Source organism: Vombatus ursinus, unplaced genomic scaffold (assembly GCF_900497805.2).
Source record: "Vombatus ursinus unplaced genomic scaffold, bare-nosed wombat genome assembly UNPS02000582.1, whole genome shotgun sequence".
NCBI classification, from domain to species: Eukaryota; Metazoa; Chordata; class Mammalia; order Diprotodontia; family Vombatidae; genus Vombatus; species Vombatus ursinus.
Genome location: NW_020940360.1, coordinates 13703677 through 13717887, shown reverse-complemented (window position 1 = coordinate 13717887; position 14211 = coordinate 13703677). Strand labels below are relative to the sequence as shown.

The following is a 14211-nucleotide window of genomic DNA, read 5'->3' as shown; positions in this document are numbered from 1 at the left end:
AGGCTGCTATCCGTTAAAGGTATATCAGCATTTTCATTAAAAATTCAGTTTTTCAATAGTTTATAATTTCACCATAAAACTTTTAGTGGCAGAAATGCTTTTCACTTGGAAGATCTTTGCTTAAAGCATTCTGATTTTTAAAAAATGGATTGATTGTTTACTTTGTTCTTCTTAGTGCTTTCAAAACGTAAATAGTATTTAAATCGTCTGATAGAGATGGAATTCAAAAGTGTAACTGCAACACCATAGAGTAATTGTTTTTAATACTGAGAGGAAAAAAAATAAGTTGAAGGTTGTATTCATACAGACTTTTCATATTAAGTATTAGAATGTTTCACATTTGTTATTTGGTTCCTAGCAATGAGTGCTTCTTTCTGAAATTTTGACCGTTTCCCCTGTAGGTAGATGAAAATATCAGTTATTGTGTGCATTGATATTATGTGTATAAATACATTCTTCATACATATCTTGACTCCAACCAAACTTAATGGCACAGTTTTCTGATAGATTTATAACTGTTTGTAAGACACCTCTCCCCTCCCCCCCCAAAAACAAAACAATGAAAGAAAGAAAAAAGAAATGCAGGTAGGTAGGAGGAAAGGTCTGTTTCTATTGATGCTTGTGACTGGGAAGAAATCATTTATCATCTTTTTCTTGAACTCTCTATGGCAATTCCCTAGCCTTGCTTCACCTCTTGGGGCCTTTCTGTGGCGCTTAATTATTTGCAAACTGCTTTGAAATCCCCAGATGAAAGGCAGCATGTAAGTGCAAAAAGTATTGTTATTCAGATATGGATGTTAATGAGCCATTACAGTTCTTCAGGAAAATGTCTGTTCAAAGATGGTAGGAAACATTTCCACCTGATAATAACTGCTTAAAAGTAGGTTCAGATTACCAATGAGATCATTCACTCCAACCACGTCCTTTTCAATTTGTTGCGATTCATTTTGTGATCAAAGTGAGTTGCATAGAGCCAGGTGGTCAGGTTCATGTTCGCATCTATGTTGGGCCAGTACTTCACTTCTGGACATCTTTAGCAACTCTCTGTAGAGCTAGAGGGAGTGAGTTATTCATTTGCATTTGTGATGGTCACTTCAGAGAACCTCCTAGGAGGCCAACAAAAGGTTTTAGACCAATTTGTGTTGTTGGTAATTATGTCATTGTAGCTTGATTTCACTGGTGTGGACTCAGATGGGCAGGTACTGTAGCCTGTATCAGGCTGTATACACAGTGAAACTGGCTCTGGCTTCAGTTTTTAGCAGTGGTACTTTTACTTCCAGGAGGTCAAAAGAATTGAGAAGGAGATGGACAAAGCTGCCTGACTTAATACAAGCACCCCCATTGGCTTTCACATATGCTTTTATGAATTAATGGCAGAACAAATATTAATAAATTGTACTAGGGACACAGATGAAATCTGAGAAGAAAAAATTCCAGTTTTAACAGTGTGATTCCATCTCTTAACTCTACCCTTTCCTTCCTCTTTTGCTTGTTGTGGACTAAATATAATAGACAGGTGGTCTTGTGGAGAGAGCAGTCATCAGGAAGATCTGAGTTCAAATTCAGCCTCAGACACTTGCTAGCTTTGTGACCCTGGGCAAATTACTTAACTTTTCCTAGGCTCAGTTTCTTCATCTGTAAAATGGGGAATAAATAATAGCACCTACCTCCTAGGGTTATTTTGAGAATAAAATGAGATTATAGTTGTAAAGTGCTTTGAAAACCTTTAAAATACTATATGAATGCTAGTTATTAGAGATATGTGGCTTTGGGATATCTGAAGACCATATTTATTTATTCATTCAGAAAGCCTTTATTAAGTATCTGCTATGTACATTACTCTGTTTATTACCTATTTATTACCTATTTATTAAAGATAAAAGATGCTGTCTTTACTGAGGAGGTTCCAAAGATGAATAAGACATTACTTCCTGATCTTAGTTTAAGGTTAAAAGAAGAGGTAATAATAATAATAACAACAACTAATAATAGTAACTAATAACAGTAGCCAACATTTATATAGGTTTCTAAAGTGCTTTACAAATATTATCTCATTTGATCCTCACAGTAACCCTAGGAAGTTGGGGGTTACTAGCAGAATGCTATGTAAGAAGCCTTCCTGATTTTGGAATTGGCTTGTGATTGATAATATTTTCCCCAAGTGATCCCTTCCACAAATTGAAAATTGAAATTTCTGTGCAGAGAATTTGATCCCTCCAGCTCTTAGAATCTTAATCTTCCTTCAAGCCTCAGACATGACCTCTTCTGTGAAACCTTCTCTGAACCCTGTAATTTTTTGGGCTCTCTTCCTCCTCAAGAATCTTGTTTATATTGACTTTTTCAGTCTTCATATTGTATTCTTGCCATCATCCTTCCTCCTCAGAAATTGTAAACTACTTTGAAGGTAACCCTGTCCTTTTGTCTTTGAAACCCTAACACCTAATACTGTGCCATACACTTGGTAGCTTGCTTAATAAATGTTAGTTGAAATTGTATAAAAAGAAATTAGGCTTAGCTTGGAGCAATTTGAGGTCAGAGTAGTCACACCGAAGCCTGGGGAATAAGTCAGACGTAAATTTAGGGTGATAGTTGGGCATGCTAAATTCAATTTAACAAACACTTATTAATCACTTAACAGTGAATTACTGTGATAAAGACAAAGCCGTAGATGATAGAATTATATAGAACCAGTAGTTAGTGGCAGTTGAGAACTGGATTGCAAGGGAGCATGTCTCAAACTTTGGGCATTTTAAATAGCTATCTAGCTAATTTGCTTTGATTTGTAAATTAATTTTTTCACTTAACAAGCATTTTATACAGCTAATTTGCATAATGCCAAACTATGTCCAAGGTGAATTTAGCATTTTAATGCTGCTAGCCAAAATTGATTCAGAAGATCAAGAGTCATTTCTTATCTACATGTCTGTGTCCTAGGGTGCAGCTACATCACAAGACGTGAGTTTTGAGTGATGGAGGTGAGTCAGTATGGTGTAATTGAAAAAGCACTAGCCTTCAAATCAAAGAGCCTGGGTCTGAATTCTGGCCCAGCCAAATTAGGAAGTGTATAATATTGGACAAGTCACTTTATCTCTCTAGGCCCCAGTTTTTTAATCTCTAAAAATGAAGGTGTTTCCCCATTTGTTAAATGATGGCATAAAAGTAGGTGCTCTCTAAAGTCCCTTCCAACATTAAACCTAGTTTACTTAAAGAATCTTAAATAGTGCTTTGTTGCCAAGTCAGTATATAATTATTTTAACATTTAAAAGGAGAAAGAAAGTCAAGGCAAGCCAGAAACTTGTGCTTCTTATCTGGTACTGGATTCTCATACGTAGTTGACTTATAATACTGCTTATATCATGCTTTACCCATACAACAATATCCTCTCTAATGACCATAATATTTCTAAATAATATGTAAATTGGTCCATATTCTTCTCCAACTTAATGGTTTTACTGAAAGACATAGCCAGCAGTTCACTCTTTTTTTCTCCTTAGGTTTTCTTCCAAAACAATAAATCACTTCACTCTGAAAGCTCTTGTCATCTCTCATCCATACCACTGGAATCAGTGCCAAAACATCTCTCAGCCTTCCCAAGTGACTTTGCGATCAAGGTTCAGGCAGTGTGTAATCCCTTGGTAATGTCTCCTTTGTATCTTATCCTAATAAAAAATTGGTGTTTGGGTCTGTGATCAGTCCTTTTCCTTTCTGTGTCTCTGTATAGATTATTTTCTCCCTCGGCTGACTACCCTTTTCTCATGGCAATCTTAAGAGAAACAACAGATACCATAATGGTTGAAAGAATAAAGAAAATATATTTGCCAGTCTCATCCCTCTTGTTTCATTTCCTCCCCACTTTACTTTTTCAAAAAGTTATTTATTCCTCTGCTTTCTAGTCCTCTCATATCTCCTTTCTCTTTTCTTTCTTCTTGTTCTAAGCCTTTGACTGCCACCTGACAAACTCTGGCTGTCACCAGAAGAAAACATTTCTAGTCCCTTGACAGTTTCTGATTCCAGTCTGTGACATATTACTGTCTTCCTTCTCTATGGTCCTTTTCAAATCCTTCTCCCTGGACCTCTCCCTTAGTTGCTACAGAAGCTTTTCTCAATTTTTCTCTCCTATCCCCTACAGGCCATCTCAACTATTACATGTAAGTTCTTATCACATCCTTGTGAAGTGTAGGGCATAGCTAGACTACCTTTATTTTTTCTTCATTTTACATTTGAGGAAACCAGAGTTAATGTGACTTGCCCAAGGTTACTGAATGAGTCAGTAGTGGAATTGGAAAATTGAACATTATGATAACTATTCCATTGTTCTACCTATTAGCCCACATTCCTCTTGTTTTCACGATATCTCCTTAAAAGTTTCTCGATTTTATCAGTCAGTGTAGGTGCTCTCTTCAGCAGTGCAGATCACCACCTCTTCCTTTACACATTAGCAAATAGCTTCATGAGTTGTTGTGGCCAAAAAAAGATGTAATCATAATCATAAGGTGGTCAGTCTGCTGGTAATGAACCTGTCTGAATTTAACTAGGCTGGTCCTCAGAATTCAGACCCCTATACAATCAGTGGGCCCATATTTGGAGCTTTTTGTAGGACCTGTCTGAACTTGTGTTCTGTGGGAATAGCTTAGAGTCACATCCTCACCATGGTCAGACAACAGAGTAGGACATCACTGAAGGCCTATCATGATAATATGCAGTAATTACTCACAGAATGTTCACTTTTACTCTTAAATGTGTCCAAAAACATTCATTACCTTTTCAGACTCTGCAAATTGTCAGCATATGTGTGGATTCTCACCGAATGGGCCAGAACTGCAGAAATGCGTCTCTGTTGAGGCATCTTGTCACTTTATGACTACTGCTCTGAAACAAGAGCCTCCTCCTTTTTCTTTGAGGCAACATGCTGTGGAAAAAAAAGTATCCCATCTGGAGTCAGGGGACCCGAGTTTGAATCCTGCTGTTGCTGATTATTATCTGGGTGACTGTGAGCAGGTTGTTTAATCTCCCTTGACTCCTATTTCCTCATCTGTAAAATTAAATTGTTGGATTAAATGATGTTTAAATTCCCTTCTAGCTCTATTTTTAGGGACTTCATTCTTCTAGGCCTGTTAATTAGCCCCTATCTCAGAAATATTTACTTTCCTCTCTCTGTGGCCCTAGAGTCACTTTGTCCACTTTGACTTGTCACAAGGTACCTGAAAGAGGCCCCAGAATTTCATTACCAAGATTTAGCTGTGTTTCTGTGACAACTGAAAGTAAAATTGTTAATTTTTTAAATTAAAAACTATGAAAATAATCAGTTGCCATACTGGGGGTGAAGGAGTACAAATCATATTCTTTTAAAAATATATTTTAAATTATTTCATTAAATACTTCCCAATTACATGTAAAAAATTTTAACATTCATTTTTTTAGATTTCCAGTTTCAAAACCCCTCCCTACTTACCCCCTCTTCCCATCACTTCAGAAGGCACACAGTATGATAATGATTATATATATGAAATTGTGTGAAACATATTTCTATATTAGCTGTGTTGCAAAAATGCACAAAAACCCCAAGAAAAATAAAGTAAAAAAAAAGCATGCTTTAATCAGCACTCAGAGTTCATTAGTTACCTCTGTGGAAGTAAATAGCAGTTTTCACAGGGCGTCTTTGGAATGGTCTTGATCAGAGTAGCTAAGTCTTTCACAGATGATCATCCTTACAATGCTGTTGTCACTGTGTACCATGTTCTTCTAGTCCTTCTCACTTCACTTTGTATCAGTTCATATATCTTCTCAGGTTTTTCTGAAATTATCGTGCTTACCATTTCTTATAGCATAATAGTATTCCATCACAATCATATACCACAACTTGTTCAGCCATTCCCCATTTGATGAGTAGCCCCTCAATTTCCAATTCTTTGGCACCACGAAAAGAGCTGCTACAAATATTTTTGTACAAATAGGTCCTTTTCCCTTTTCTTTCATCTCTTTGGCATACAGACCTAGTGGTGGTTACAAATCATATTCTTGATGTGTAGGTATCCACTCCTATTTTGATTATTTAAAATTTTTTTGTTCTTTTTACATGATTAGAAATTAAATGGGTAGAAACCAAATTATCTTTTAAGTCTCACTTCCAAGCTTGGTTCTGGAATGACAGTTTTGATCCAAAGTAGGGTAACTGTCCCTAGAACAGAGTGTTTGAGAGCCATTTGCATGCCTCATTATCCAAGACACTTGAATGAAGATCTTGTAGTAAATTATTAACTTTTAACTTCAATGGATCTGTGATCTCATCCATGTGAGTTTTTGCACCGGATGCACACCTTTTTATCCTAGGTGACTCTTGTCCCTTTACTCCTATAAATCTTATTTAACATAGGGTATCTACCCAATGTATTAGGGACCTTCTTCTCAGTTTCTTAACAATAAAAGGAAACCAGTGCAGCATGTAGACTTTTCTCTGTTATCCTTTGCTCTAGATACACCACCTTCTCCAGACATCTTTGTCTTTGATAGTATATACCTTCTTTATACATTCCTTCTAATCAGAATTGCAGGTAAGCGATAGAGAGATGTAGGGTAGAAATAAATAGGCCACAGCATATATTACAAAAGACTGATTGCATGTAAGGGTGGTATATTCTATTAACAAAACTAATTCTATTATCTATCTCTGTTTAAAAAGGTTATTATTTTTAAAATTCTGGAAAATGGTCATAATTTGATTATTTTATGATATTAGGAAATGATTTACTTTTATGCAAAGGATGAAATTGCAAAATGATTTCTCTGTGAACTGATGTTGTTTGTGCTTTGATGCATGTTCTAATAATGGCATTCTTTAGATGTATGTATCTTGTTGTTCATTTAGAGAATAAAGAGTGAAAGTGACGGTGGGATAGAAGAATATATTGACTTAGCGTTTGGGATGGAGAGGAAGAAGGTGAAGTCAACAATTCACCCAATAGGCATGTTAATGTACTGAGGAAGAAAACCTGATTGAGACATAATAATTTTAAAGCACCCTATTATAAATATTGGCTTCCAGTAATAGATAAAAGTAGGTGACCTTTATTCTCATTATAGTCCATTTCAGGGAAATATTGTCTTTACATATTAACGTGTTGCAACTCTTTACTAAAGGTTTGAATGGATTTTTGAAGCACTAGGCTGGGGTGGTTTAGCGGGCAGTGACCCTCAGGTTACCTGAGGTTTTCAGGGTTACTGTTAAGAGTGCTCTCTCAATGTTCTGTGCATCCTGGTTAGCACTTCTTCATTTTCAGCTGAAAGATACTCCCTGGCAGCTGTCTAAATATTAAGTGTACATTCGAAGTTCTAACTGAGGAACTCTAAAATGTCTGAAAGCAATGGGCTCATTTTTGGTATTTAGTTGAATTGGGAATCTTTGTAGTCAGCTGAATAGTGATACTTAGTGCGTCACTGTTGGGGGCTTTATGTGATTTTCAAAAAATCAAGTAGATGAGTGCATACAGATTTCTATGCAAACAATGATGAGCTTAAATTAAAGCCGCTGATTTACTGGGAGAATTACTTGCATTGATTTGAAGAATATCTGTATGGGTTCAAGATTCCATATTATGCAAATCAGTGAACACTGAAGAGTCAAACTGTGAAAGATATAAAATTAAATATATCATATCTTATTGCTTATTCAGGAAAGAAAATGTAGGTATATTGGGAAGTTACTCTCTGTTTTCCATTCAGTTTATGTGAAGGGGCCAAAGTCTGAGCTGGCTCTAGGCAAAATTGTGATTCAAGAAGTTAGTTTTTTTGTTTTTGGGGTTTTTTTTTTTTACATTTCTAATCTTTCTTTTCTGTATGTTTCCCCTCTTTTCTATCATCTTCCCTTCCCAGTCCCCTACTCTTTACTCTATACTTTTCTCCATTGCTTCCCCTCTGAAAACAAGCTCTCAAGAGAGGAAAAAGCAGTGTGATGTAGATGAAAAAGCATCAAATTTGGAATCAGAAGAGCTGGCTCTGAATCCCGATTCTGCTACTTGTTCCATGTATAACCTGTGCCCATCACTTAACCTCTGGCTCTTATTTTATGCATCTATAAAATGAGAGCTTTGGTTTAGATCACCCTCTAAAGTCCCTTCTACCAAATCAAATGATCTAATGAGAACTCATGTGCCCCACGCTATAAAGAGACTTTTATTTAGTACATTACTTCTCATCAGGGGTGTTTGCATTTTAATAGATGACAGCTGAATTATGCCAAAGAGTTGAATCCTTAACTGGTAAAATTTCAGACATCAATTGGTTGGTTAGGAGAGGCATTTTGGGAAGCAGAGAAGGCCCCTGCAGTAAGCAGTTGCCTGCTCAAAAGGCCTTTCCTGGTCAGAGTAATCTTGCTATACAGATTATAGGATAATAGCTGCTTTGGTATATACAGGAGAAATGACTTTTCTTTCATGTTATCATAAACTTGACAGGGAGCACCACCTTTCCCTATATTCTTCCAAATACTGGACTCAGTAGCATGCACATTGTAGCAAGTCACTCTTTTATTTGATACTTAAACTAAAGCCTCAGGCGAAAGTCACCAGGTCTGCAATTAGGAATTCTTGTCACTGCAAATGGTAGTGAACCTGAAACTCTCTATTATTCTTGAATATTTAATTTTAATGAAAAAAATAGCAGTGGCATTGTTTTTGAGATATTTTTTGTCCAAGTTCTTTACAAATCACTCCTTAGCACCTTTTTTCCCCAAACTATTATAAGAGGCAGCATCATTTATTATGTATTTATAAATAGACAGCTCCTGGACATTAAGGAACTATATGGCATGATTTCTCTAGGAATCAGAGGTAGGGAACATGTGGCCCTCTAGGTCTGCAAGTGTGGCCCTTTGACTGAATCTAGACTTCACAGAATAAATCCTCTTAATAAAAGGATTTGTTCTGTAAAACTTGGACTCAGTCAAAAAGGCCGCACCCAAGGATCTAGAAGGCCACATGTGGCATACATAGAGGCGGCAGGTTCCCTATCCCTGCCTAAGTAATGAGATTATTTAGATTAAAACACTTTGCCCACTTATAAATATCCGGTATGTATTAATTGCTGCTCATTCCTAATTCCCTCCTCATACCCTTTCCTCTCCCCCAAACAACAGCAACAACAAACAGCAACAAAACACACAAAACCAAGCTGTCTTGGGCCCATTGTACCATCTGCTGGCTGGTGTGGGGAACTTCTTCTTCTGTCTTTCTTTTATGCATGGATTACTTTACCTGTTTTCCACTGGCTAGGACTTGGCTAATTCAGCCTCAATCATTCTTGGCCTCACACAGTCGTCCAACTTCTTTAGCTCCTATTTACTTTCTCTGGTTTCGTCCAACCTTTGCGTAGTGCCTTTAGAAAAACCTTTATCTTTCTGTGTATAAGACAAAAGATGACCATAACCATAAGGAATGAGTATAAGAGCAGGATATCAATATACATATGTCAAGGAATGGGTAAATTACGCATTTTGAAGTGAAATTAGACATGATAACCAGTACCACCCATCCTAAGGGCCGGGAAACAGTCTAGATGTCACCTGCAGAATCTCCACAGATGTTTCCGTATATCTTCTCTATCTCTTCTCCATCTCCTCTAATTAAATCTGCCTTTCCTCAGGCACCCGCATTCAATAGAAATAAAAAGCTATTTCTTATTAAATCCCCCCCCATTTTGCTTAATTACTAGTACTGAAACATTTTCTGCTAATTTTAACTGCAAGTGTATAGTATTTCAGCCCTGTCATGGCTTTTTTGGGGCTAGGCTAGAATCCTCAATGCCATTTATATAATCATTTCTTAAGGAAAAAAAAAGTTTAGCATTTCAAATAGCTGACTTAACACAAGAACTTTTGGTGCTGCATACTGCCCATTATATCAAAGCGAAGATGCCTTCACTTAGTTATAAATCTCCTCAACAGTGATAATACAAACTTTCCACTTGTTTTCAGTGTCTCAGTATTGTAGGTCTGAGAATAGTCCCCCCTGTGAAAAACAGGAACTGTGCTTGTCTGTTACCAGTTCTTGTGGTCTATATGGCAACTATTCTGCTTTTTCAGAAGGGAGGGAAACACATTTAAAACTAATTGAATAAGAGCAGCTAAAACTAAGTGACCCTTGAGACTCGAGTGCAGCTGCTCATCCCAGCATAGCATGGAGAGTGAGTTGTTGTTTTATTATCATTTATTTAGCAGTGGTACAGATTTATTTAGCTCTAAACTGGGAAAACAGGAACTGTAACTGTTGAGGTGTTTCTCTTCATTAATTTGCATGTGCCCTGTTTTTATTTAGTGGGGAGGTGTGTGCACAATATGTATGCAAGAGTAATTTAGCACGTCAGCTATTTCCTACGAGTCGCTGTTGCTGACTCACAAGTCTGCTGCAGCTCTCAGCTGGCCTGACTGTAAACTGCCCACAAGGGAAGACCAAGACTTTAAGAACTCTGAGTGCCATGGAGTTGCTCAGGGGTTATTTTCAGTTCTGTGGTCACTGGTCGGCCGGCTTCTCTTCCTCTTCCAACAGCCAAAACACAATCTTTTGGTTGAGTAGTAGAACATCAGACTTTCGCCTGTGTGTGTTTCAGCCTAAGTAAGTAGCTTGCCATTTGTGGAAGTGTTTTTAAGAGAATTGATTCTTGCTTCATCTTATTTTCTTGGAATCTTTGAGCGATAGGAAAGAGTGTGTGTGTGTGTGTGTGTGTGTGTGTGTGTGTGTTGGGGACAGGCGAGAGGGTAGAGAGGGATAGTTAGAATGGACAGAGAAGCGTTTCTTGGCCTTTTCCATATAGAATGACTATCTGTCTTACACATTAACACCAGAAGGGACTTCCCAGAGCTTATTTATTAGCTTATGTTTTCCTGGTGTGACATCTGACCCAAATCTTCCATCCCTGCAGGCAGGGATCTCCCATTAGGAATACACAGAGGTGGGTCATTCAGCAGCTAGTAGAGGTTATTTTGTGTTCCTGAAGTCCTTGAATAATGATAGGGTTAGTTTATATCCAGGGTATTTTACTGGGGTAAATAAGTTGACCTCAGTGTCGGGACATAGCTAGCATTTGTTTTTAGTGTTGGTTTCAGTGTTTTGTTTTCTGAGTTAGATGTTGCTTATTTTCATTGAAAAGTGTGAAATGCTGTTTCTTTGAGGTTTCTACATAAATTTCCTCTTGTTCCAACACATACATCACTTATCAGCCTAAACTATCTCCAGATAGATGATTAGGTGAGATCAGTTAGCCTGAGACTGTATTTAGCACAGAAGCAAATCCCTGGATCTTGTTTTGTTAGTTTTGATAAGCTTTCTATAGCAGTTTTGACCAGTAATAAAGAGAAAAACCACACTGCATGCTGTGTAACATAAAGATGATGGGAGTTCTTGGTTTCCGCCAATAGAAATGACTCATCAGTATCAATAGAATTGTGACTTCTAATAATAACCCAGTTCAAGACCTTTAAAACATGTGGTTTTAGCCCCTGCTGTTAGTGAAAGGTTGGAAAATATTAGTTTAAGTCTTTTTTTTAATTCTTCACATCTTTTGATTTCACCCAAGTATAAAGTTGTTTTTAAAAATGGTAATTATCACACCACTGTTTTTCATCTTACTGTTTTTAGTTTCATTATGACCAAATAACCAAGCCCTGATCTTTTCATCGGTTAGAAATCTGTGCACCAAGCATCTCCGATTGTTAAGGGAGCATTCCGAAGGAAATGTAGCTGAAAAGCAGGTCCTCTGAACCCAGAAAGGAAACAACTGGCATTCACCACCTCAGCCCACTGAAATCTGCCTCTTACTTTCCATTTCCATTGAGCTTGTCCTGGGGGCCCCGAGGTAATGCTAGCTAGTCTCTATTGCCCTTTGAGTCATTGTCAAAGGATTCCAAGGGGAAGGTTAACAGAAAATAAGAGTCAGAGAGGAAACAGCCGTGTGTAGAATGAGCAATTATTAGCCTTGGAAGAAATTTGCTGTTTCCTTTCTAATAGCACAAGTAATACCTAGAAATAATGGAGTGTGTGTGTATGTGTGTATGTGTGTGTGGTGTGTGTGTGTAGTGTACATGTTTCAATGTAATATCTGGTTTTTTTAAATAGGTCATTTTCTGAATATATGCTAAGCAATTTTCAAAGAATCACAAAATCTCAGGGTTGGAAGGAAGCTTAGAGACATTTAATTCAGAGATTCTTAACCTTTGTGTCATAGACACCCTTTTGGCAGTCTGCTGAAGCCTATGGACCCATTCTCAGGATAATGTATTTAAATGCAAAAATTAAATATGTAAGATTATAAATAAAACCAATTATATTGAAATACAATAATCAAGACATTTTTTAAAAAGCAAGTTCATGGCTTCTAGTCCACTCAGTACTTGAACAAGAATCTCTCTCTAGCTTATCCAAAAGTGGTTATTCATCTTTGCTTGATGAACTCTAGTGAGGAAGGGCGCCTGGCTCCTTCCTGGACAGTTCCTTCCATCGTAATCATTTCCAGCTTGCCACTATGTAAATCTTTCTTCGGTGAGATCAAGCCTTCTTGCAGCAATGATCCTGAGCCTCCACCCACCCCATTCCCTTTTGAGGATCATAGATTAAAGCTGGAAGGTAACTTGGAGGCTCTCTAGTCTAATTCCCTCATTTTGTAGATGAGAAACTGAATCCCAGTGAAGTTAAATTATTCTCATAAGGTTGCAGAGCCAGCATTTGAATTCAGGTTCCTCCAACTCCAGACCCAATGCACACTCCACTGTACCATTTGGAAGAGTCTGAATTTATCCCTTGACCTTGTATCATAGTAAGAAAAAGAATGATTTACTTAAAATAGAAAATATTGTGGTATCAACAAAGTGCATCAACAGCAAACACTTGCATCACCTGTGGCCGTAAGCCAACTCTTTTGTTTTCTTTATGCCTTCTCAGAGATGGAAGGTTATGAGTCAAGCCCATTTCCAAGGTCCGTTTAGAGAAGCAGGATGTAGTGGATTACTGGCTTGCCCCTCTGATGTCCAAGAAAGGGATTGTATCTTGATGTCTGGGTTTTGGTCGCTGTTCACCTTAAGAATCACCAAGAGATCAATAATTGGCTGTTGCTGTTCTTGTCACCCACTGGTTAAGTCTCCCCAGGATCTGAAAGAATACCACTGTGTTGACTCCTAAGACAGGCTTGGAGTCAGAATAGTGTCTGAATAGTGGCTCCTATCTCCATTATCAGAAGTCTACATTTCAAGGGAAAAGATAAACCTCTCACTGTCTCAAACCCCTTGCAGCAATAATTGAAACAGCATGGGAAGAAATTCTCTTATGTGAGCAGCCATTTTTCCCATTTTGCCTCCTCTTCTGCATCTCATGTTCATGTACCAGACATATTGAAACATGTGGGCAAGACAGTGTAGTGCTAACTTCATCAGTTCTCCTATGTGTATGACCTTAGGCAAGTCACTTAATGTCCCTGGGCCTCAGTTTCCCTCTTTGCAAAATGAGAGTATTGGACACGAGCACTTAGATACTTTCCTGCGCTAGGGCTTTGATCTATGATTTTGATCCTTAATACTGCATTAAAAAGTCAATTCTAATTGTCTAGAAGCTCTTCCATACATTGAGCTGAAAACTGCCTCAATAACCTCCACCCACTTCTAGTTCTTCCCTCTGGGACCAAGCAGAGCAAGTTAAATTCCTTTTCCATGTGACAGCCCTTCAGATACTAGAAGACAGCTATCATCCTTCTTCTCTACCCCCCCCCTTCTTCTTCCTAAATAGCTCCAGTTGTTTCAGCTAATTTTCATGTGGTAGAATCACTAGGCCTTTGACCATTCTGTTCACCTTTCCCTGGACACTTTTCCATATTTCTCTCTGGTTTAGCTGACATCACAGAAATTTCCATTCTGTAGTAGTGACATTACCTTATTATCTTTAGACCTCATGTCTTATTTATCACATTTTCACCTGGTACAGTTAAAGCAAATTATAGTTGACAATTTCAGGAGCCATAAGAACCTCATTATTACTACAGATTTTTTTTTCATTACAAATACTCCACCTTTCAAAAACGTTAACATTTTGCTGTGTCTTGGTTATAGACTGTTAGAGTCAGAGTACTTTGCATCTTGTTTCCAGCATGCTGATTGAACTGGGACATCAGTATCCGGGTGTGTGGGGGGGTGTGTGTGTGTGTGTGTGTGTGTGTGTGTGTGTGTGTGTGTGTGTG

General features: G+C 37.7%; 1 protein-coding gene across 3 annotated transcripts in view; it reads left to right on the top strand.

Moving 5' to 3' along the window:
• The window catches only part of BACH2 (BTB domain and CNC homolog 2), a 407704-nt gene that overhangs the window by 2532 nt on the left and 390961 nt on the right, over positions 1 to 14211 (top strand). The window contains exon 1 of one of the 3 annotated variants that reach the window (XM_027856832.1): positions 10492 to 10604. The exons of the other annotated variants lie outside the window; for them this stretch is intronic. The gene's annotated coding sequence lies outside the window, so the exon portion shown is untranslated. Of the gene's footprint in view, positions 1 to 10491; positions 10605 to 14211 lie in introns of those variants that run through there. 3 annotated transcript variants of the gene reach the window in all.